This window comes from Nyctereutes procyonoides, unplaced genomic scaffold (assembly GCF_905146905.1).
Source record: "Nyctereutes procyonoides isolate TBG_1078 unplaced genomic scaffold, NYPRO_anot_genome, whole genome shotgun sequence".
NCBI lineage: Eukaryota > Metazoa > Chordata > Mammalia > Carnivora > Canidae > Nyctereutes > Nyctereutes procyonoides.
In genome coordinates, this window is record NW_026575140.1 from 14,681,119 (window position 1) to 14,708,269 (window position 27,151).

Genomic DNA, 27,151 nt, shown 5'->3' on the forward strand with positions numbered 1-27,151 from the left:
CAGCTCCTTCTCTGAAGGCTTTCTCTGGCTTCCAGAGCACACTCTGCCCTGGTAGGATGCAGGACATAAGTGCCAGGGAACTGATGACAGATAGAGAGCCAGGGCTGGGGAGACACACACTAGCTCATTTGCCCCCTCAGTGAATAACTTCGAGGTGTGTGTTCTTCACTGATCCTCAGAGTTTCCCAGCAGGGCTAAGCTTCAGTGGTCCATGCACGCTGGTGATATGGTTAACAAAGCATGGCGACATACTATCTTTGGAGGGAGGGGGTGTTTTCTTCTGCATACTACTTCTCTGATCTCTTCTGATTCTTGGAATCAATTTCCAAATAAACTTTAAGATCTTATTTATTTATTTGACAGAGAAAGAGAGAGAAAGAGAGAGAGAGAGAGAGTGCATGCGCACAAGCAGGGTGAGTGGCAGTGGCAGAAGGAGAAGCAGGCTCCCCTCAGAGCAGGGAGCCCGATGAGGGACTGGATCCTAGGATGCCCGGGATCATGACCTGTGCCAAAGGCATATGCTTAACCAATAGCTACCCAGGTGACCCCCAAAGAAACTTCTTAAATCTATGACTCAGGAAAAATAGTGCTGCCTTGGTTTGGGGTGCCTCAGGAGAAGACCCTATCCCTTTTGTAAAATTACATCAGCTAATCAATATGAGAATACCGAGTAATTTTTCTATGAATGTATTATGTATCTTTACCGTAGCAACCACTTTCTATCCATCATCTTTTTTTAATCTCCTCAAAAAAGCCTATGGCTGTAACTGGACTATCAACCACCAAGTAAACAAGAAAATGGAAGTTTAGGGATGCTACATAATCGCTCAAGATTTCACAGGTAATAACACAAAGAAAGAGACTCACGCTGTATCTGTGTGATTCTAAAACTGGTGCTCCTCAATCATGCGAGTCAGCCCCCGCCAGGCCTTCTTTTATTTCAGTGTGCAAGCCAGAGTCGTGTTGAGTCCACAGGGATCATTTTATGAAATACATTCCAACCAAGGAGATGAGGTTTGCATGGAGAGAACAGCGTCTCCCTGAGTTTCACGGAATCCTGCTTAGAAATCCACACTGATCACATGCTTTAGGGGCCGCACCTTTTTCACTGCTCCGACCGTAGCAGTTAGCACAGCTCCGGACACATGACCAGTGCACGTTCACCCCACATATGGATCAACCCCCAAGCTCCTCAATGGGTTGTAGTTTCTTTATGCAGGGACCCTGTTGGGATCTCTCTTAGCTCTTCATTTTTGTTTCAATCAGTCTCACATCTCCATAGGCTCTTGTTAGCAACTTGTTGGAAGACTCCTTTGCCAGGCCCATGGCTTATATTTTCCAGGTTGTTGAGAGCTGATCAAAGGTATCTCTGTGAAGGGAGAGATGAAGAGAAGCCAAGCACCTCTGTCTGGAAACTCTCACTTACTAGCATATTCCCCAGAGGCTGTTGTACAACTCTACTGATGCTGACTAAATACCCATCTGCATTATTTCACTCTGCTGTGTCATCTCCTGGGGAGCGATGGATGGATGTCAGAACTGGGGAAGATCAAGAGATTAAACGAAACAATCAGGGATGCCTGGATGGCCCATTGGTTGAGCTTTCAGGTCAGGGCATGGTCGGGGAGTCCCAGGATCAAGTCCCACATTGGGCTCCCCTCCAGGAGTCTGCTTCTCCCTCTGTCTGTGTCTCTGCCTCTCTCTCTGTGTGTGTCTCTGATGAACAAGTGAATAAAATCTTTAAAAAAAATAGAAATAAATGAAACAATGATAAAGTTATAATAATAACCTGCCCGACTGTGAATGGTAATGGGGCTCACTCTAAGTACCAAAATGTGCTAAACAGTAGTGTTTTTTTTAAATAAATGTTAAGAAATGATACTGCACAAATTCATGATGCCCATACAAGGTGGCTTTTATAAGGAAATCACAAAGAGACTCACGTGTAATAGGCAAAGTTTCCTTGCCCATGGACCCTACTGTAATTTCTGCCCTGAATCAGATGGGAGAAAGTACTAAAGGAGGTAGGGGTATAGTACTGTCTTTCAGGACAACAAAGGAGATGACAATTAAGAAAAGCAGGAAATTAGCTTATGTGAGACAACTTTTATAGAATAAGCACAGTACTTGGCAATAGTAAATGCCCCATTCATGTGAGCCTGAAATATTTGCACATAGGCATTTTTTTTAACAGTGGCATATTAATAGTTTAAATCAATGCAGATGTTAAACACCCTCACAAGCTTGACTTCTAGGCCCCAAGGACAGATTGTCACCATGCACAGAGATCCATCTGTTTTGGGAGCTCAACCCAGCACTTAGTATCTTTGCAACTTTGGAAAAGTTATGGGACAGATGTATGAGTCAGCTTGGGCTTCCATAACAGAATACTATAGACTGTGTGCCTTAATCAACAGAAATCTACTTTCTCACTTCTGGAGGCTCTAAGTCCAAGATGAAGGTGCCAGCATGGTCAGAGCTGGTGAGAGATCCATTCTTGGCTTGTTGATGCCTCCTTCTCACTATGTCCTTATGATAAGGGAGCAGAAGGCAAGCTGAGGACAAAGCACAAGCCCACATCCTGCAACCCCCACCCCTGTCCAGGTGGATGTGTGTGACATTTCTCAGGCACCCTTGGTTGCCCTAAAACTCAGGGAAGGGAACAACCAAATGGTTAACTGAGAGAGATCACTGTTCTGCAGGACATGAGTCTCTATCAGTTTACAAATGTCTTAGTGACTTACAAGAAAAAAGCATTCTCATCAATAACCTAACTTCCATTGACTCAACTTCCTGAAGCACTAACATCACCCTCCCCCTCCACAGTGATGTGGGAAACAAGGTAAAAGGGAATATAAATAAAATAAAATTTCCTTATAACCTGCAGCCCATTGGTAAATACTTGAGGCAATCTAACATTCCTCTAGGAAACTCCCAACTGTCTTCATGTTAATGCCTTAAGGACACCTCCCTTTTGCCTTACCTCCCCCAACTCCCAGGTATAGAATCAGCCATTCCTCACAACCCTAGTACAGCAGCTCTTTCTGCCCATGGATCCTGCCTCTGTGTTATAGAATCACCTTTTTGGGGCAGCCCCGGTGGCGCAGCAGTTTAGCGCTGCCTGCAGCCCGGGGTGTGATCCTGGAGGCCGGGGATCGAGTCCCATGTCGGGCTCCCTGCATGGAGTCTGCCTGTGTCTCTGCCTCTCTCTCTCTCTCTGAATAAACAAATAATTAAAAAAAAAAGAATCACCTTTTTGCACAAAAAAAAAGACATCTCAAGAATTCTTTCTTGGCCCCGGCTCTGGACCTTACCACAACATTCCAAAACTACATCACTTACATGGCCTTTTCTTGATGCATGCACATGACAAGAATGAGCTCGCTCCCTTCCAAGCCCACTAATCCCATTCTGATGGTCTCAACCTCAGGGAAGCATTCTACCCCCAACTACCTCCCACAGGCTCCATCTCTGAACACCATTACATTGGGGGTGAGAGCTTCCCCATAGGAACTTTGGGGGTCACAGTCTCTAGTAACCGATTTCCAGTTTCAGTTTTCCCATTAAAAGTGGGGGCTTGAGAATGGGGAAACAAACTCTTTTCTCTGGAATGTTGTGGAAAATCCATCAAGTGGGGAACGAGTGTGGACTCCCCAGCAGCTCACATGTGACAGGAGATGAATAGATGTCAGGCTTTCTGCCCTACCCCTGGGATACTACATCATTGGATCCAGTCATTCATCTCACAGAATAGGTCAGTAATACCGAGCCAGCCAAGCCATTCATTTCCATACTCTGGATTTCAGCTTCTCCATCTGTATAATGAGGTCAGATCAGAGGTTTTCCCAAATCCCTAGAGTTCTAACATCCTCTTCCCATGCTTGTTTCATGTTATTACTGACTTTGACTTCTTAAAATGATTGATGTTTTACATAGAACACATAACTTTAGTTAGAAGAAAAATATAAAACCTAATTAAGGCTCTGAAAAAAATACTTAGAACCTGATGTATAGTTTGTGATAAATATTAGAATTTATATTTTGATTATGCTATTATTTCTCTCAAGTCTTCTGATGATTTTCATTAGAAACTATCTAGAGCTTGTTAGAATGGTCCAGTGCTTATTTTATAAAATGCAATAATGAACTAAAAATGATATTGTGAGCACTTAAAAAAAAGATTTTATTTATTTGAGGGAGAGAGAGAAAACAAGCAGGGGAAGCAGCAGAGGGAGAGGGAGAAGCAGACTCCCTGTTGAGCATGGAGCCCAATGCAGGGCTCCATCCCAGGACTCTGAGATCATGACCTGAGCCAAAGGCAGACGGTTAACCAACTGAGCCACCCAGGCACCCTTTGGGCACTCTTGAAAATAGGATATGCTTAAGTAAATTATTGTAGCAACCTAAAGAATTACACTAGTTTTGCTCTACTCAGAAAATAAAATTATTAAAAATTGCTAGTTACCAATTACATAGGAACAGAAGAAAACAAGAAAGCAACCTGAGGGATGCAGGCAGAGCATGAAACCCAAGAGTCTCTCATAAGCTCTGTAACCAAGACACTAACATGTAAAACTGGCTTCCTGATGGACCAATGCACTGTCATGAATATTACTCATAGGCTGACAAATTATCATCATGGTAGTGCACATTTACAAGGATTTTAATTTCTCCACATGCTGGCTGATAGCCATCTTCATAGATGTGAGGTGATATCTCATTGTGGTTTTTATTTGCATTTCCCTGACGGTTAGTGATACTGAGCATCTCTTTCATAGACCTGCTGGCCACTTGTATGTCCATCTTTGAAAAGTATCTACTCTTACCTTAGCTTGATTTTTAAAAATCAAGTTATTCCAGTTTTGTTTTTGTTTCACTATCGAGTTGCAGGTGTTCTTTATGTATTAGGAAACTAACCCCTCATCTGTTATATGGTTGGCAAATATTTTCTCCCATTCCATAGGTTACTATTTCACCCTTGTTTCCTTTGCTATACATAAGCTTTTTAGTTTGATGAAGTCCCCGTTCATATTTTTACTTGTGTTGCCTGTGCTTTTGGTGTCATATACATGACATCATTGTCAAGACCAATGTCACTATGGAGAACACATTGGTTATTTCTTTAAAAATGATCAGTAGAGGGATCCCTGGGTGGCGCAGCGGTTTGGCGCCTGCCTTTGGCCCAGGGCGCGATCCTGGAGACCCGGGATCGAATCCCACGTCAGGCTCCCGGTGCATGGAGCCTGCTTCTCCCTCTGCCTGTGTCTCTGCCTCTCTCTCTCTCTAAGTATGACTATCGTAAATAAATAAATAAATAAAAATTAAAATGTGTCTTTTAAAAAAAAATGATCAGTAGAGCTACTTTATGATCCAGCACTCACATTTCTGGGTATTTATCCAAAAAGATTGAAATAATCACGTCAAAGATGTATCATCGTTCCAGTGTTCAATGAGGCACCATAGCCAAGATGTAGAAACAAGCTAAATATCCACTAACAAATAAATGGATAAAGAAAATGTGGTATATACATACAATAAAATATTACTTTGCTTTATAGAACAACCCTGCTGTTGGTGACACCATGGAAGAACCTTGAGGGCATAATACTACGTGAAACAAACCAGTGAAAGAAGGTCAAATATTACCTAATTCCACTTAAAGGAGGTACCTAAAATAGTTAAACTCACAAAAGCGGAGAGTAGAACGGTGGTTATCAGGCTCTGGGGGAAGGGAAAAATGGAGAATTGCTTATCAATGGGCATCACGTCTCATGTAGAGGAGTAAGTCGTAGAGATCTGCTGCACAACACTGTCTCTATATTTAACAATACTATATTTTACACTTAAAAATTTGTTAAGAGGGTAGATCTCATGTTAAAGTGTTCTTGCCACAATAAAATAAAATACAAGACTAAAATTAGCAGTTGGGTGGCTAAGACTTTGAACATGACCTTGAATAAAAAAAATAAAATCAGTGAAGAAACGAAAGAATTACTTGTCTAATTAATAGCTCTAGAAGCTTTCATTTTCTTTAATAATACTTCTCAGAAACCCCAGCATTAAGTTGGCATAATCATGGAGGAGGATGGCAAATGCTTTTTTCCAGTTTTGCTCTGAATACTTTTCAACGGCTAAAATCTTTTAAAAGTATCTATCCAAGCATGGCTTGTGGAAAAGAGATAAAAAGCTAAAAAAAGAAAACACATTATGCAGCAGAACTCATTTGAATGATTTATTTAAAAGTGTTACTGAAGAAAAGAAAGAAAATTCTTTAGTATACAGAATCTATCTCTGAAATCCTTTAGGGAGACACAAATTTATTTTGCTCACATAATCTGGGCAATAAAATTATGGCATAATCATACAAACATTTTATAAAATAATGCCAGGGAAGTGAGTAATGCAAATCACTAGGCAATTTCCAGATCTCCATATTATTTGCATATTTAGAACAGGCTACTTCTAGAAACCTATTTTGTAGAGCGACTAGGATACATGCACAAAGAAACTAATAGTTCTAAGAGTTATTAAGTGATTACTATGCCTCTATGTTGAGTTCATTTAATACTGAAAAATATCCTTTTCTACACATTGCTCCTCCCCCAACCAGTGACTTCACATGATGATTCTCAAAGGAAACCATTATCAGGAGAGAGGAAGGCTTGTGTTTTCCAGTTTGTCCTCACCATGATGTCTAGGGAGTAGTGGTATCATTTACAGACTAAGAAAAAGATCTGAAGAAGTCCTCCCTTCATAAATAATATAACAAATTAAGATTTGAAACGCTGTATATAAAGTGATGCTAAATCATCCAAAATTATATTCCTAGACATTTTTTAAAGTCTAATATTTTAGAGGAAAACATCATAAGGATACAGACAGTAAGAAGAGGTGAAGGTAAAACCTGGGAAAGGTCATTGCCCTAACTGTAAGGACAGAGGGATTTCTCTAGTTCAAGGCAATGTATTAGTTTCTTATTGCTGCTATAACAAATGACCACAAATGTAGTCACTTAGCTCAAATTAAGTATCTTGCAATTCAAGAAAGCAGAAGTCTGAAATTGGTCTCACCAGACTAACGTCAAGGTGTCTTCAGGGTTGGGTTCCTTTTGGATGCAGGGAAGAATCTCCTATGGGACAATCTGTTTCTTTGCCTTTTCCTGCTTCCAGAGGCTGCCTGCCTCAAATCATCGTCCCCTTCAATCTTGGAGCTAGCAATTGCATCCTCTGACCTCTGATTCTATAGTCCTGTCTTCTCTTTGACTCTCCTATCTCCCTCGTTCATTTTTAAGGACAGTTATGATTACATTGGGCCTATCCAGATAACCAGGATAATCCCCCTATCGCAAGATCCTTAATTTAATCATATTGGCAAAGTCCTTTTTACCATATAGGGTAACATATTCATGTAGGCTCTGGGGATTAGACTATCAAGGTATTTGAAGGGCCATTATGCTGCCAACCACAGTTATAAATGCATGTGGATATCAGCAAGATTTCAAGATGGGAAGGGGGAGGTGTGGAGAGGAAGCAGAAATAAAGATGGAGATTCTCGAATAATTCATCAGCTTACAGAAGATGAGTGACTAGCTAGCCCAGTTCTCCCTTTTTGAACATGAATACTTCTTTTGGACTTGAGTGCAAACATACATTATTAGAAATGTTTTACCAATAGTTTTTTTCTTTCTGTTTTTAAAAATATTTCATTTTTTAAAAAGTAAACTCTATATCCAACATGGGACTTGAACTCACAACCCCAAGATCAAGAGACATGTTCTACCAACTAAGCCAGCTAGCCTCCCCTAGTTTTTTTCTAAGGTAAAATTTCCATTAGCAAAATGCATGGATGTTACAAAATGTATAATTTGATGAGTTTTGGGAAATGTACGCACATGACTAACCACCAAACTAAGATAAAGATTTTTTTCCATCATTCTAAAATACTCACAGGTTTTATATTTCTAGCAGTATCATATACATATATCAAGTATATTGGATATAAATATATATATATAAATACACATATATATATACTGGGAGATATATATATATATATATATATACACACACACACACACACACACACACACACACACATACTGGGTGCCTCATAAGATTTATACATATACCTTTCTACCAGTGTATCCAAAATTCGCAAAGGATAAAGAGGCTAGCTCCTAACCAGGCTTAGAATACCTCAATTAAGTTGGTCCCCCTCCCCCCCATAGCGAGTTACTGATATTTACTTCTTAGGAAAGTACTTTAGCATGTAGTTGAGATCTCTGAAACAGAATCATTGCTGTTATAGTATTCTACTGTCCTCTTCATATGATTCTACAAATCAACTTTTATCTACCAGGAGTGCTAAGAGCATTAATCACAAGTTCCTGCTTTCAGTAAAATGTTTCTAGGCAGTTCCTGATATCTAAACAAAAGGACAATGACAAATTAGCTATAAAATCATCTAACACATATAATGGTTAATAAAAATCTGGAAAATGAGCATTGGGCCAAGTTCAAATTGTATTATTTAGCCTTACTAAATAAATCTAATAAGTTGGCAAAAAAACAACAAAACAAAACAAAAAAACAAAAACAAAAACAAAGCTTTTGACCTAAAATTTTAGGAAAGGGCAATAAGTTTATTTTGCATAGCTCTCAGGGAAGAGCTGTAGAGAGGAAGTTCTATGGTCTAGTAGATATTATGGAATCCTTTCCAGTAGCCTGGGTTACTGCAATCCTCATAATGAGTCCTAGCAACAATGAGAGAAAAATGTTCTCAGATAAACAAAAAGAGTAGACAGCACAAAATCACAGAGGTGGTGTCATTACCGAGCTAATCAAGAGGAAATCTGGGCCAAAGTTTGGTGTAAATTTGCAGAAAAAGCAAAATCAATGCAAATGACTTGAAGGTTAAAAGTCAGAAACCCTTTGAAAGATAAAGCTAAATATCACACATAGATGAGGATGCCCTCAGATGCAGTAAGTGCTTTAGTTTAAGGACCTCACTGAGGGCAGAAAGGAACTATCCACCATATCAGTCACATATTAGCAGTGTTTCTGGCTCCTTGCTCAGAATTTAACCACTCAAGTTTTGTTTACATTCATGCAATACACTCTGGGACTGCTTTTCCCAAATTTTACTGTGCCTAAAAAAATCCTTTAAGGTGTTTGTAGAGGAAAGGCTTTGGTGCCAGATGATCCAGGCCTTGGATTTTGGCCAGCTCCCGTGTTAGCTATATAAACAGGAATATACCACTTATATTTCATAGCTTTGGTATTCATCCTGTCTAAAATGAAGATGATGCCCATCTCCTAGGGTTTTTAGGAAGATTAAATGTGATCACAGATTTAAAATGGGCTGCATGCCTTGCATCATGCTGAATTCTTATCTGGGGTTCAGTATATTATGGCATCTTTCTCCTCTTTCTCCTTGCTATCATTCTCAGTTATCCTTTGGTTAAAGGTAACAAATGTCAGATGAATAGATTCAACTCCAAAACATTTAAAAAGCGATGAGGCCCAGCAGTGTTGGAGGGGCCAGGGATATTCCATTAACACAATTCTGGACAGTGGACCACAGATTTACTCTATGAAGAGGACAACCACGACCCGACCAGGAAGAGAGGGCACTCTTGAGCCATCATCCTGGCTAACATGAAAAATAAGGGAGCCTCTATGTCAGCCTGGAGAGAGGAGTGAGTGAGCCCACACAGTGGGCATGCTCTTGTCTTCCACATCTGGCTACCTCCACATCTTCTGACCCTGGCAGAAGTTTTGGGGCAATGAGCTCCCCATTCTCCAGTGATGATTGAAGCTGTCATCCCAAGGAGATTGAAGAGAATATATTTCCATCTAGCTATAAATGAGGCCTATCATGTGATAGTCTGTCTTGTGGCTGCTTGAATTCATCTGATATTCAGTTGAAGTTACTCCTTTATACACAAATTGTCAAGTGATGTCCTTTTCTTTACTTTTTAATTTTATCAATTGAACACATAAATACATACACATTGCACTCACATATATTTATGTTTATAAGCCCAATTTAAAAACCATAAAACAGTGGTAACTAAGAGTAATTTCCTAAGCCAGAAATTGTTCTAAGCACAACATAAACACTTCAGTTGATTTTTCAAAAAATACCACCACTTGTAAGCAAATATTTCTTAAAGAATAAAAACTTCTGCATACAGATTTTAGTTATTCTTATTATTTCTAATGGAATAAAGAAAGTTCTATTGTCATAATCCAGTGGGTATAATTACTGCAGGCATTTTATCATGTTGGCATTATGACTTAGCAGAATTTTAATGTTTAATTCTTAAATGTGCTCAAAAACACTGTTCAGAGTCCTCTGGGCTATAACAATATATGCTGCAGACACATGAGTGAAAAAGAGAAAAGCTATTAGTGTTGAGGGTTGATGGCCACTTAAATCCTTCACACATCAGTGGAAGAACAGATTTCTTAGTATTGGAAAGCACGATGCCTACTTGCATATTATAGATTTGTGATTAAATTAAAACTTCAAGTTTCACTGAAAACTTGTACAATTAAAGGCTTTTGCAAATGTATAATCTTCATGCATTAAGTAAAACTTTGTATTTTTTTTTCTGTTGATCTTTGTAATGGCCTTATTCTTGAACATTACATGGTATTGAGTTTTGAAATGGCAGCAAAGGAACAAGTCCCTCAAAAATCAATTCAATTGATTTCCATTCATTCAGATGCATTAAGTTTTACCCTGGTTGATGTTCTTTCCAAGTAGATTTCCAAGTCAGATTGAAGACCAGCTTCCTACACTCTGCCCAATCCCACTTCCCACCCACATTTCCAAGACTATCTCAGCATCCATCTGAATAAACAACAAGGTAACATCTAACCTGTCAAGTGATTTGTTTCCTTAAAAATGTGAACATTGCTATAATAAGATGAATTACGTTAATGTTAAACTGCAAATCATTGGAAAGAAAAGATTAAATGTGACCCATTTATTGAATATAAAATTGGAGATACATTAAAACATTTAAAACTAAAAAGACATGCCAGTTTCAAATGTATGCAGAATGTGAAGGGGGGATGCAGCTCAAAGCACATATTTATAGTTCCCTAGTAGAGGAAACACCACCTGTCTTTTTTTTTATTTTTTTTTAATTTATTTATGATAGGCACACAGTGAGAGAGAGAGAGAGGCAGAGACACAGGCAGAGGGTGAAGCAGGCTCCATGCACCGGGAGCCCGACGTGGGATTCGATCCTGGGTCTCCAGGATCACGCCCTAGGCCAAAGGCAGGCTCTAAACCACTGCGCCACCCAGGGATCCCAACACCACCTGTCTTACACAAGAGTTGCAGGCAAGTCACGAGACCCTATTCTCAATCTTACAATGGTGTGAGACCTGACAAGTCAATTAATGTCTTTTGACCATTTACTACTGTATCTTGATGACTAAAAAATATGTATTTATACCCTAGACATTCCTGCTTAACAGCATGGCTGTTTACTGAATTACTTTATTGTCTCTGCTGAGAATCCAATAGTCATCTTTAAATCAACATCTCCATTCAATCTGTCATTCTCCCCCAAGTCCTCAGGGTGACCCTGATGACTATTATTTAACGAGTGGCATTATTACTTGCCTCTTCTACTCAGCTCAGCCTCTTGGAGGATCTTAGACATCTCCTCATATTCCACCCTCATCCCTATCCTCCTCCATGACCCCCATAAATCTAATCCTATATTAATTTTCCAATCCATTTCTTCTTTTCCATTTAAACTGCAGCTGCTTGAGTTTCAGCCTCCAACACTTCTTATCTGGATTGTTCTAATGAGTTTATAATAGATCTCCCTACCTCCAATTCTATTTTCCTCTAATTTTGCTTCATACTATTGTCATGTCATCTTGGAAAATGAAATCCATCTCCCACCCCTCTCCATCCTTTGCTTGAAACCATTTCCTGGATTCTCTTAGAGTTCAAAATAATATTTCAATAATAAAACAAGGAAAGTCCTATTAAATTTTGATTGAAATAAGGAGTAGATTGACTGCATTTCCTTTACCTTTGGAATGTTAAGATTTCACTTGATAAACTTTAAGGATCAAGTTACAAACTTACAAACTCTTACCACCATAGATGAAATTTCTCCACCTGACTTCCTGGCATCAAGAGATCTCTGTCTTCTCACCACCACATACTGTTTTTATTTCTTAGACACTCAGCATATAGCAGAGAATGAAGACCAAAAGGTTTATTGAGCCTGGGGATAATTAATTTTATGAAACCAATAATGCCCTGGGAACCATGGAAGCAGCTATGCTGTCTCAAAACAGACTCCAGGTGGAAACATTCACAAAGATGTTATAGGCAATCTCCAACCATGTGAGTGCATTTCCGGATTCCTTTCTAATTAGCCACCTTATATCTTCGTAACAATCCTTATGTCACCATTAATGATTAGCTTTATCAAAGAGGTGATAAAAGGGTCTTGATATTTGTCTTTCCAAAGTATTTATCTTCTTGACATTTCAGATAGGACCTATTATACAATCACAAGTAAAGCAAGGGCCCTAGCCATGCTAGCATGTGTGCCCATGGGACTCAAATCAGTGCTGCTTGCGTGGCGCATGGCATCTAAGCATCGGCAACTCAAGGTGTTGCACTTAAGGAAAAGAAGAATACCTCTACAACCGGACAAATAGAAAAGGAATTCTCCATGGAGCAAAAAGACACAGAAAGCAAGACAAAGTACGATAGAAAATATCAGATTCCTTTTACTCAACTTTATTTATTTTCACTTAATTAAGCATTATACTCTAGTATGTGCCAAGAAATTTCTAAGTCATTTGCAAATATTAAATCATGCAATCCTCCTTATAAGTCAATGAGCCCAGTGCTACTAATATTTCTATTTTGCAAATGTGCAAATGGAGGCTCACAGAGATTATTACTTGAAGCGAATACACACAGCTAGTAATCGGTAGAGCCAGAGCATGAACTCCGGTATGTGGCTGTAGGGTCTGTGTTCCTGATGACTATGTTCTGGAAATGTATACTAATGCAGATTGCCTGGCCAATGAAAACATTTCTCTACTCAAGAGCACTTATGACACCAAATGTGTGGGTTTTCACACCAATCTGTTCTCCAGGGGCACCAGCTGGGTGTCCTACAATTTAATGCAATTTTGACTCTAACTACCACAAGTTCATGTAGACTCTAAAGGTTAAAGGTTCAGTTCCACAAGACTGCTTTCCACTTCAGATGCCAATCACAAGTGGTGGGTCACTAAATTACCCACACTTTTGTTTGACTTGACTACAAATTCAGGATCACCCTTCCCCCCCACTCCTCAAATTCAATAATTTCATATAATGGCACACATAACTCAGGGGAACATTTTACTCACTGTTACTGTTTTATTATAGAGGATGTTATAAACAATGCAGTTATATAAACAATACAAATCCAGGCATTTAAAGAAGCACATAGAACAAAGTCTAGAAGGGCCTCAAACACAAGAGCTTCTGTCCCCTTGGAATTGGGTGTTGCCACCCTCCTGGCACATGGATGCATCCACCAACCCAGAAGCTCTCCAGGCTCCTTTACTTAGGGTTTTCATGAAGGTTCCATTATGTAGCCATGGTTAATTAAACCACTGGTCACAGGTTGTTAATTCAAGCCTCCCTCCTTGGAGATTGAGGGATGGGGCTGAAAATTCCAAACCTCTGATTGCATAGTTGGTTCCTCTAGAAACCAGCCCCCATCCTGAAGCCATCAGGAACAGATATACACCAGTCATCTCATTAATGTAAGCACAGGTCTGGTTGAAAGGAACTTCTTATGGATAACAAAAGATGCTCCTAACACCACTATCACTCAGGAAATTAAAAGGGTGTCAACAGCTCTGCGCCAGGAATTGGAGGCAAAGACCAAATGTATACAGACTTTCCTTGATTTACGATGGTGTTATGTGTGGATAAAGCCAACAAAAGTTGAAAATAAAGTCGTAACGCATTTACTACAATACCTAACCCACTAAACACCATAGCTTAGCCTAATGTACCTTAAAAGCTCAGAACACTTCCTTTAGCCTACAGTTAGACAAAATCATCTAACTCTAAGCCTATTTTATGATAAAGTGTCAAACATCTCATGTAATTTATTGAGTACTATACTGAATGGGGAAAACAGAATGGTTGCATGGGTGCATAATGAACATAAGAGAACTGGGTGTTTACCCTCCTGATTGGATGGCTGCCTGGGGGCGAGGGCTGCCAGCATAAGAGAGGACGGGATCACCTATCAGTAGACCAGGAAAAGATCCAGATTGAAAGTACAGTTTCTACTGAATGCTTATCACTTTTGTACCATGATAAAGTAAAAAAAAAAAAGACTTAAGCAGAACCATTGAAGTTGGAGACCACTTGCATTTTTTATACAGTATCATACTTGGACACCATATCAGCTCCTATGTTAACCTCTTTAACTCCAAATATTGGGAAGTCCATGTATTTTCCACCTGTCCTAGGTCTGGTTACCCCCAGCAGGAATGAGAGAAGTGGGTCTGGAGGCCTGGGTGTGCAGGAGAGTTCAGATTACAAACTTTTCCTATATGTGTGGATTATTAAAGCTTGGACCAGCCTCGCTGATGAGGCATGAACTGATGGTTAAATAATGACATTTTGTTTATAAATCGTTTATTTGAAAGGAAGATTGCCATTTAAAACCTACAGCCTGCTTTTCAACATATTCAGTTGGCATCTCAGCAGGTATGTCAAAGATGAGAAAAGATGGCCCTGTGAGGAGAGCAAATGGTCACACATCAGGTCTTAAGCAGCCAGTTGCAACAAAGATGCATGCTGCTCCCAGGGCTCTTAAGGACCCAGGGCCCTGCAAGGAGAGCTCTCCTCAGCCCTGGAGCTGCTGCTTCATATCACACCTACAGATGCAAAACCTGCTGTGCTCATCAAAGCACAAAGGGAAAAATGGAGAAGGCTGCAGAGTAAAGACTGTCCTTCTGGAGGCGGCAGGATTCCCATGTTACTCACATAATAAGAGACCACAAGGCATTGTCTTTGTCTCACCAACCTTGTGCCAGGGCCAAAAGCATCAGCACCAGCCCCCTGCTAACCCCTTCAGCTACTCCTATACACTGAGACTGCTCACAATCCTCACACAGTTCACAGTCCAGAAAACCACAAAGGAAGCAGTAACACCGTTTCAATGTACTTTAATGCATTTGCTGCAAACATAATTTTCACTGTGCAAGTAATTTTAACAGCGATGTCTGTCCAATCCACATACTCACCCAGACAAGCACATTTTTATCTCAATTATTAATAATTCTCTGTTCATGCTACTGACATTCTCCAAATGAGAAAGAAAATTCGCCTAATTACAGCTCAGTTCCCACCATATTATTATTCAAGCAAAGAATGTTACACATTTTCGAAATTTGGTTTTAAGTTTGAATGGTCAGGCTCAAGAAAGAGCAGAATAAATTTTTTTTTTTAATAATGGTACACATAGGGATGCCTGGGTGGCACAGCGGTTGAGTGTCTGTCTTTGGCTCAGGGCGTGATCCTGGAGTCCTGGGATCGAGTCCCACATCAGGTTCCCTGCATGGAGCCTACTTCTCCCTCTGCCTGTGTCTCTCTGCCTCTCTCTCTGTATCTCTCATGAATAAATAAAATCTTTTAAAACAATGTTACACATAGCCATTTTCAGTAAAGTTATATTAATTTTTGAGGAAATAGTTTCTGTATCACTTTTCTGAGTGAAAGTCTGTGAAATTACCAACTGGCAGTTGACCACGATTGCCTACCCTGGCAAAAGTACAGTTATGAAAGGAGAGTGGACGGAACAACAGACTGGGATCCAACAGTTAGTTTAGACCAAGGATTGTTAAAGTGGCTGAGGGCTACCATGTTTTCCTCATTCTCTTATTCATTCATTCAACAAATGGTTGTTCTGTTACATGCAAGACACTGTAACATGTAGTAGGAGACACAAGAAAAATAAAAGGTCAAATTCACTTTTTAGGAAGTCTCTATGTGAACTCTAAGCCAAGGCAAAGATACTACAGAATATAATATGATCTCATGCTATGGATACTATTAACCCCTAGATTTACCTAAGTGTTCTTGCAGTTCTCTACAATTATTACCTGTAGATGACACAGTTGGAAAACTTACTTTAACCTGAGACCTAAAAATCAGCCCCAATTGAAGAGATAATTTGCACATAAAAACGAATCTACATTTTGTTTTTTCTGGCAACCCTAAAAGAGTTAATGGTATATATGTAACAATAAGTATCTGACATTTGTCAATCTGTTTTTTTTTTTCATGCACTCATTATTTAACACGTGCTTTTAATTCTCCCAGGGTTGTCAGAAAAACAAAGTAATGCTTCATCACTAATGAATAAGTAATATGTTTCAAATAAAGTTAGGTACATTTTGCAAATTCTCCTGAACGACTGCCTATCACATTTAACCCCCAAGAGAATAAAGAATAACCCAAAAATGTTCATGAATGTCTTCCTCAACATCCGTATTCTAGTCATTTGGGATTGCAGTCTTTATTAGGATAAGATGTTAATTTGTTAACTTCAAAAAAAAAGTAAGGCAAAGCCATGCGCTCTCAGTGGAAAAGTCCATTCTACTGCAGAACAAATTAACACTTATGCAAAGCAGCTTGGAGGAGGAGGTTCTAAGCATTTGTTAGAAAAGGACACACTGTTGCAAAAGGAGGAAAATGCAACAGAAGATAAAAACTAGATTGGCTCAACATTTTGCTTGGAAGTGGATGTTTTTTGTAAGATGTACACAAGCCCGGCCTGGTTTGCCTAAGTTATTTCTGGTAGCATTCAGTCTTGTCAAGTTTCCCTTTGAAAGTCTAACATTTGACATCTACAGCAGTAAGAGCGACAGAAATTCAGTCAGCAATTTTTTTTAACCCCTAATGATATTCTTTTCTTTTCACCATATTTCATTAGTTTGCTAGAGAGAATTCTATTTTATGTAAAAAAAGAAGCATGCTGAGCCTTTTAGGGAAGGATGTAAGAATATTGTTTGTTGCCGGTCACAGTATGCTTTTTATTTTTATTTATTTATTTATTTATTTATTTATTTATTTATTTATTTATTTATTTATTTATTTATTATTTATGCTAGTCATACACACACAGAGAGAGAGAGAGAGAGAGAGAGGCAGAGACACAGGCAGAGGGAGAAGCAGGCTCCATGCACCGGGAGCCCGATGTGGGATTCGATCCCGGGTCTCCAGGATCGCGCCCTGGGCCAAAGGCAGGCGCCAAACCGCTGCGCCACCCAGGGATCCCCACAGTATGCTTTTTATAGGAGGATATAAACTGGTCCTTCTGTCCGCGGAGTGGAACAAGAGAAATAGCTTTAGCGCATAATTTATTTCTTTGGCACATGCTCTCCACAGTGACTGTATCACTGTATCCAGTAGACACATGATTAGTTTCCTCAGAGTTTTGTTATACTTCGGATCATTAGGCAGTTCAGTCAGCATTTTCCCTGGGCAATAGAGTATCATGTGAGCATCTGAGTTTAGTTTGTGAACATGTGAACAGAGCAACGACTCATTAAAAAGGGCAATTCAGAAGTCACATTTAAACATTGCTGAATGTTTATTTATTTAATTGAATATCAGGCATATGTATCTGCAGTACAGGGTGGATGCGGTGGTACAGGATTCGTCACGACTATATTAACTGTGCGGTCTTTGGAAAACAACGTATTTACTGTGGATCACCGGAAAGTTTGCAGTCTGTGCATTTCATTCATTCAAACTCTTTAAAAAAAAAACTGAGTCCAGAAGATCAGTAGCAACATCTGGACGGAAAAATCAAGGAATTAGATTAGAACTGCGGCCTGAATCTATTTCATTCAAAATCTTCTCATTTCTGTGGTCTCATTTGGACACAGTAAGTTAGTGTCTTGTGCCTTATTATTTTTTAATGTCTTTAAAATCCATATAGTGTCTAGAGCCTAGATAAAAAGAATTCCTCTCTTCTTAAAAAGTACTATAGAGCGCTGAGAAGTCAGTTCTCCAACTTAATAGCCAGTTATCAGATTATCATAAACCTTAAAGTTTACGACTCACTTATACTGAACGAAGCCATTAGGTTGTAGATGTAGTTCATTCATTCATCTCTTCAATAATTATTGAGAACCTACTATGTGCTGCACACCGTGTCAGGTCTTGGGAGCCCCTGGTCTCATAAGGCTAGTCATTAAAAAAATACATAAACTTGGGGATCCCTGGGTGGCTCAGCATTTTGGCGCCTGCCTTCGGCTCAGGGTGTGATCCTGGAGTCCCCGGATCAGGTCCCACGTCAGGCTCCCTGCACGGAGCCTGCTTCTCCCTCTGCCTATGTCTCTGCCTCTCTCTCTCTCTCTCTCTCTCTCTCTCTCTCTATGTCTATCATAAAAAAATAAAAATAAATCTTAAAAAAATACATAAACTTGAATTTGCCACTCTAACCTTGTATACATCAACCATGGAATGATAAAACAATGTTTTTTTTTCTTTTTTTTTTTTTAAGATGAAAAAACCCCACAGAGACAGAAACCAGGATTGAGTTCCTAAAGCTTGAAACCGTGAAAGAATTGAGTATTTTGACTTTGTGCTAGCTAAAAATATCGATATGGAAAAAAAAAAGCCACCATAAAAATTACATGACACGTGCAAAACCAGGAAAGTTATTTATAACCTATGTTATGTTAGAAAAATGATTTAAAAATGATAGAAAGCAGGGCAAAGGACAGAAAGAGCTATTTCAAAAAGCAAATTTAAAAATGCCAGTAAAAAAATAATAATAAAATAAAATGCCAGGAAATGCATGAAACCATGTCTTGCTGCAATGCAGGTAAGAACACAGGAGTGAAATCAGTGGCTCTAGGTATTCTTAAACACAGTAGATGGGGTCTGAGGAGTCTCTAGACTAGTGTCACTGCCTTCATTTGGTGTTAAGGCTGCCAATTTTTTTTTTGAGGGGGCAGGAATCCACACTGGAAAGTCCACCTCACTGACAAGGCATTTTTTTTGTAGCTCCTAAAAACCTTGGCCTTGTTTTGTCCCCACACATACATTCCGAAAGGAGGAGAAACTGAATGGTGACCCCATCTTTCTCTTTGCTGGTCCTTACAATGCTTGCTTGTCTGTGTTCCTTTCTGGAACCACATGCAGATGGAGACTTGGCAAAGGAGAAGTGCATGATGGCATGCATGCCTAAATCATTTCCTAATTCAGAAGATACTTCTCCCCTTTCTCACCAAAACCGGAATTTCCTGGTCGCAGGACTTAAGTGTAAATGATGTCATGCAAATCAACATTGTCTCTCAGACACTGTCAAGGTATCTTGCAGTACTTCTACTTTTCTGCTATGAAAAGCACAGTTATACTTATCACAGTCTGAGGTCACACAATCTCAAGAACTACTCACTATATTATGATCATTTCAGCCAGAGGGGGTAAAGCCTTCTGTCAGTGTATCTGCTACCCAAATGTTCAAAGTTGTAATTAATTAGGAGGGAAGAATGTACAAAAAATACATTTCAAAGATAAATCTAGTCACTGAGTAGTTCAGCATGTCTTGTAATTTTCACATTTCTATAGCAACTGCCAAATTCATGCCTGTCTACAAATCTGGGAACAGAAGAAATCATAGAAGGGGATTTTCAAAAAACCTGGCAACCAGCCAAAAAGGCTATCTGCCACTTGCCTATTTGTTGTCATGTGCCAAAAAGCTTCTACGATACTGCTGGACTCAGAGTGTTGAAAAGCCCTAGACTCCTGAGTATCTGCTGCACTTGTTTTCTGAGCGACTCCACGGGAAGACAGAGTGTAGGTGATCCTGCCCTCACCAGCCTGGAGCTTACCAGAAGTTCAAAGTCATCTAAAGCATCAGGGTCCTCTGATGCTTTAGATCTAAAAGGCCAAACTCTCATTGGTCCCATCCTTGAGACGTCCCCATACCATTTCATTGAACCATCCCATACTGGGGTGCTTAGGAGCAAACCCTGGAAATCTATATTAATCTCTTTCCTCACTCCTATTCTGTGGGTTTGAAGGTCCTGCCTCTGGGGCCTTCTAAATAAACCTAGATACAAACATTTCTCACTACCTTCCCTGCAAGCAGCCTATTTCAAGCTGCCAGCACATCTTGCCTTGATTATTACCACAAATCTTTATAACTGGACTCGGCACTTCCCTTGGATCCCCCTAGATGAGCCACACACACACACACACACACACACACACAGGTTTTAATAGTAAAATAAATAAATAAATAAATAAACAAACAAATAAAATAAAATAAAATAAAATAAAATAAAATAAAATAAAATAAAATTTTAAAAGAAAGCCAAAAACCATCCAGTAGATTCTCTCATCTTCTGGTGGCCCCTGTGGGTTTCCCTACACTCAGTTCTGTCTCTTTCCTTTCTTTGGGATGGATTATACATAGAGTTCCTCTTACTAGTCTTTAAATAAGCCCTACTCTTTCCCAGCCTAGCACTTCTACACTCTTTTACCTCTGCCTAGAATAAGTTTCTTCCTAAATACTCATGAGATGAGCTTACTTTCATCTCAGTGTCTGTGTCCCTTTAAATAAACTTTGCCTCCTTAAGCTGATTAAATGGCTTTCACAAATCATTTGCACCATAGCACTTGGCACTACTTAAATTCCCTTTTTGTTACTGCTTATTTATCTTTTCATTGTGGGTCTCCCTCACACCGGAATGAAGCATCCATGGAAGCAGAACCTCTTCTGGCTTTTTCCATGGCTGTATTCCACTTCCATAACATGCATGGGGTATAGTTGGTGCTTGAGAAGGATTGAGGAAAGTAGTTATGCCCTGAATTTGACAAGTGAGAAATCACACACTCATGGAATGTATACAAATTGAAGTCTTGCTCCTAATGAACAGACATAGTATGGAAATCCAGATTCTCTCACTCCTACTTCAGGGCTCTGGCAGTCAACCAGATGCCTATTTTATCACTTGACTCATATGAGCATTCACATTTTTGGAGTGTTCTCATAGAGCTCTCATGAGATTCTGATGGATCATAGAGGAGAGTACTTCTCTATATCTTTCTTGAAATCAATGAACACACAAGCCCAGAGCCTCCCCTGAGCCATCATGTTAAAAGCCCCAAGAATGAAGAAAAGAACACAAGAGCAGAGTTCAGTGATGCACAGAGATGAAGACATCAGAGTCTGAACTCTTAGACTCCAATGTCCCTAAGTTCAAATCTATCCATTTTGGACTTAACTGGAAATAAAAAAGTACTTTTTCCCTCCTAATCTATGCCTTGGTGTCTGTTGCTTACAGTCAAAGAATTTTGACCATGGGGGCCCCTAGGTGGTTCAGTCGATTAAGCATGCCTTCAGCTCAGGTCATGAGACCAGGGTCCAGGAATTGAGCCCCATGTCAGACTCCTTGCCCAGTGGAGAGTCTGCTTCTCCTCTTGTCTCTGCTCCCACTCCCTGATCATGCCCTCTCTTTAAGATTTTAAAATATTAAAAAAAAGAATTGTGACCATGCATCCGACATTAAAAGAATGGCATATTTTGGAACATTAAAATATTTATCATTTCAGTGAAATGCTACCTAGAATGATTTACAGTGATGCAGCACATCTTTAGTCCTTGGCATGTGTTTTATTCAATGGTGGTTTTATTCAATTCAAATTATTGACTGTTTGAGATACTTATTCGTTCATTGGAAATTCCCAGGCTGGAGTCAACTCAGGTAAATTAGTAATATCTGTGCAATCATTGCATTTACATGCAATATATGCTCTTTTTCACTGACCATAGGAAAAGATAAAAAAAAACGAAACATGCTAAATGTATATGGGTCCTGTCTAAAAATTCTTGTCAAGAATATAGCTTCATAGTTACAGGACTCAGGAAAGGCAATCTTCAATTTCATTCTAACAAAGCTCAATTTCATCAGTAAAAAATAATTGTAAATCCTGAAAATAAATCTCCCAAAAGAATTTGCTTATTCAATACTTTGAAGCAACTAGTGTTCTGCCCTCAATTTTATTTTTATTGTTTTTGAATGATTAATATAGAGGCATTGACTAATAATTTCTTTTGCAGAATTGAATTGCAATGTTATTGATGGGTTTAGAAATGGGACCTGAAGATATATTATCGTAACTATAGAGCTTAAAACATTAAGCCAATGGGGTCAAAAAAAAATACTTAAGTAAATCTAAAGCTCAACTTCAAAATAAAAACTATGTACGACTATTTTGACAACAGATGACAAATCCTTATTGGTAGTGGTGCCCAGACATTTATAAAAGTCTCATCCAACTGGAAAACTAGAAAAGATATAAACTACAACCAGATCCTCTTTTTATGTGCTATTTTCCAAACAAATTGGGTGTAAGGCAAATGATGGGAATAATGTTGCTACTCATAAGAGATTGATTTTAAATGGATTTTCTGGTATGATTCCAAAGATGAATCCAGTGTCTGAAAGGATTCTTGAGTTCTCTGGCCATAAGCCAAATGATATTTCAAAGAATAGTCAAGATCACATCAGAGATTTTCCTAAAGTGAGGAAAACATTAGAGATTGAGATGACCTATATCTCTTTGGAGAAGTTCATTAGGATTTTATGTGATGGGTGCATGGGATACAGGTTTTCATTAAAAAGAATGAGCAGTTAAGAGTATTTTTTTCCCTCGGCATCAGACAATACAATATAGAAAGTGAGAAAAATGTAATTAATAATGATATTAAGAATCCGTCACAATTGTCTCACCTATGCCCCTCTATCCCAGTAGAGAGGCTTTTACAGTGGAGAGGCAAGGACACGCAATATTTTAAACAGGTACTTGAAAGAATACTCTACCACCATAAATTCAGCCCACTACTTTTTTTTTCCAGATCCTTAGCTGTAATCAAACAGAATATATTCAAGAATCAAGGTCATCGGGATCCCTGGGTGGCGCAGCGGTTTGGCGCCTGCCTTTGGCCCAGGGCGCGATCCTGGAGACCCGGGATCGAATCCCACATCGGGCTCCCGGTGCATGGAGCCTGCTTCTCCCTCTGCCTGTGTCTCTGCCTCTCTCTCTCTCTCTGTGACTATCGTAAATAAATAAATAAAAAACCTTTAAAAAAAAAAAAAAGAATCAAGGTCATCTATTTCATGGCTATAACACCAGATCAGGAGTCAACAATCGGAATCCCAGCTCATAGTACTCTACAACTAACTTACTCAGATTACTTCTACGTCTCAACTTTTTTTCATCTGTAAAATAACAAAGTTGATGAAATGATTTTCAATATCCCTCATGTTCTCAAAGAGGCCTGATTCTGTAACATAGAACGGTAGGAGCATTTAATAGAGAGACATTTTTTTTTCTAGAATGCAAACACAAGCAAATAAAGATAATCTAACAAGATGTAAGGGTTTAAAACCAAAGGAACTGAGCTTGTTGTTTTCAAATTTGTCAGCTTTATGGCTCTGGCTGGGAAAGGGGGCATTTCTCAGACCTCCTTCCATTCTATCCAGTCTTTTTTTTTTTATAGCCCATCTGAAGAACAAAAATGTAATAATACCCTAAAATCCTGAATTGTCAAAATTCTTAAATGAATTCAAAGATGGACTTCATTTTCATGTAACACCACTGCATACTGATATAAATGGATCACACATGTTTATTTATATATAGTGATGTTGAATAATGTGTTAGCTTTGGGAAAGTTGTTTTCATCAATTATCACATATGATCTATTTCAGATAAATTAACGTAATATAGAGGGAAACTGGGCCAGTTACTAAATATTTATAAATAAACTTTAAAAACTTCTGTCACTTTAGAAGGTGAAAGTTCAGAGATAGATGGGATAGTCCAATAGTCTAAAAATATGTTTCTTACTAATTACAGAAAGAAGGAATATAGTAGCTTTACAGTGTAAGTACCTGATGGGCATCTATCTTAACCAGATGGTCAAAGTTAACATCTCTGATAATGAAACAAATTAACTTTATTTCCTTCTGAGAGAGAGAAAAAACACATCACTTCTATGGTGTCCCTGCCAAGAATGCATAATGTGAATCTAATCATAGGGAAACATCAGACACATTCAAATGACCGGCCCATTCACTTGCAAAATTTCGAAGTCCTGAGAAACAGAAAAAGAGCTAAGGAATTGTAGATTAAAGGATAATAAAGACACAACTAAGTGGAATGTGTGTTCCTGAATTAGATCCTGGACAGAGAAGGGAAAAAAAGAAAGCCATAAAGGACATTCTGGAGGCAAATTGTAAAATTTGATTACAGACAGGGGATGAAATAGTAACATTGCATCCGTAAATTTCTTGATACACACCCTCACAGTGGTTATTTGACAGAATATGCTTGTATTTATGAAATACACAGATAAAAAGGCAGCACACTTGCAAAATACTCTCCCCTAAGTTGCCAAATGAAACTCGTGTGAACTGTGTATGTCTCTGTGTAGACAGAGAACTACACATACACACACGTGTGCACACATGCACACACACAGAGGAGATGATGAGGCAAAAGGAACAAAATGTTAAAAATTACTGAATCTTGTTATGGTAGTTCCTTGCATCAGTTTTACATCTTTAAGATTTACACCTTTTATACCATTTTACATTTAAACATCTAAACTATGTACCATTGCAGTTCTTTTCTAAAAAAAAAAAAAAAAAGGAAAAGAAAGAAAGTAGCAAAGGAATGTTGGTCACCGAGATGTGCTTCAAGGAACTAAATACCCCCTCTATGGAAAACAAAAATAAAGGAAAATACTAAAATAAAGGAAAGGGCTCAGACTCACCCAATAATATTCACAATTTACAAAAAGTTGCAGCTCAAGACTATCTCAGAAAGGCAATTTAAGTGGGGAGAAACAAGCATTTTAGGCATACACCAACATTTAGGCTACTTTATCAGAAAATAAAAATTAGTCTCCCTAGCAAATCAAGAAAAAGATCTGAATCCTGGGGGTGCCCCCCCTGTCCTCCTCACACCCCTCATGACAATCTTCTGCCACACAGCCACAAATCTATCACAACTCAGTTCTGGGTATAAAAATCAACTGGACTTTACCACAATCAACTGATTCAGGACTCAACTGAAAAAGCATATGAATGAACATGAACTGGGCTGTAGATAGAAGCAACAAGAGAATTAGTCTTCAAAAAATAAAGACCACACCTACCTTCCTCCACCATGTTTAACTAAACGTAGCTTTGAAAAGGTCTGCCATCCTTACCATAGTATGTCTGGTAAATGAACAGGATATAGAATTTTGGACTTAGGTAACACTTAATTAGAACGCTAGTTCTCTCAGCCTTTGGCAATATTTCTAAGTTTGTGGACATGAGATTGCTCTTCTGTTAAATTTGGGTGATATTTAATTTGGAGAATTACAGTAGTAGATGATTTTAAAAAGCTTGCATTTCCTGGACATATGGAGCATGTGCCAGCGCTCTAATTAAAAGGCACAGATTATCTCATTTAACGTTGTTGATATCCATACCAGACAGATTCAGTTACTATGCTACATTTTACAAATGAGTTATGTAACCTGTCCAAGGTCACAACTCTGGTAAGAAGCAAAGTGTCACACCCCAACATAAATGGCTCCAAACAGTCCACATGGACTAGCAGTTAGGATGCATCATTCACAGAGCTGTGCTCCTTGGATCCAGATCCTTGCTCTAGCACTTTGCAATGAATGCTACAATATTGGCCAAATCACTTCAGTTCCCTATGCCTTCTTTTCTTCAAAATTATAATAATAGTAGCACTCAGGGTGCCTGGGTGGCTCAGTTGGCTAAGCATCTGCCTTCAACTCAGGTCACGCATGACCCTGGAGTCCCCTGGGAGTGAGTAGGGGCTCCCTGCTCAGTGAGGAGTCTGCTTCTCCCTCTCCGCCTTACCTCACTCATGCTCTCTCTTGCTCGCTCACTCTAATAAATACATAAGATCTTAAAAAAAAATAAAAATAGCACATTCTGATAAAGAGTAAAGAAGTATATATATTCATTGATGATTCATTAATTCATATACTAAGAGGAGGCTTTGTATGAAGAAATATCAAGTAGAAATGAGGGATAAGCTTAATGGATTTTACTAAAAATAGCAGGATTACATGAAAGTCTGTTAAGCAGGACAAATACATCATATGTGTGTATATATAAAATAGACTTTTAGATCATGCTAGGCTCTGCTCCAAACATAACTATATATATAAAATGTCTGTCTCTCTCTCTCTCTCTCTCTCTCTCTATATATATATATATATATATATATATATATATATATATGCCTACTAGTTTGGCACTATAAATACACTGATGTTTGGAACAGAGCTAGCCTGATCTAAGAGTCTCATGAGAGTTATCTATTGTTATAAGTAAAATACATGACATCTGGTAGGTTACCAACAAATGGTATTACTTGTAATGTAATAAATTCAACTGAGAAAAGCTGCCTAATTTTTAAGTTGTGGAAGCCTGAAAAAGTCCCCTGTAGCTATGAAGATAATATTACGTAGATTTACATTATTCCAGTGCATTAATTTAATACCTATTGAACTAAATGCAGGAGTCCTAAGACTGATTCTGTGATTAAATAAAAGTCACAATAGACAGTAATTGTTTTGAATGTCTTGTGATGCTTTTAAGCTCTTTAAATGTACCCAGCCACAGCACACTAATTTTAAATGATCAACTCTTATAGAGTAATTGGAGTATAGTCTTAACTCATTTAATATTACTTACATAGCTAAGGGCTTCCATGTCAGCTAAGCACACAGATTTTTATGGAGCTATTTTGTAGATACTTTGGAGTTTTCTTTTTAATACCTCTATATAATTATAATTAGTTTCGAAGGCCCAGTAACACTTTGAGATAATTGTGCATAAATTAATTGCTAAAGGGCACAATTAACTTTTTATTAACGTTTGCAATAATAAACATTCAACTTGGTTTCTAATATTTCATAAATTATATTCCATATTTTAATTGCTCCTATATTAAGTTTTATTACTTAATGTCCTTGAATATTTGCCTTGGGGACCAAAGCAAGCACTCTAACATGCTTAATCCCAAA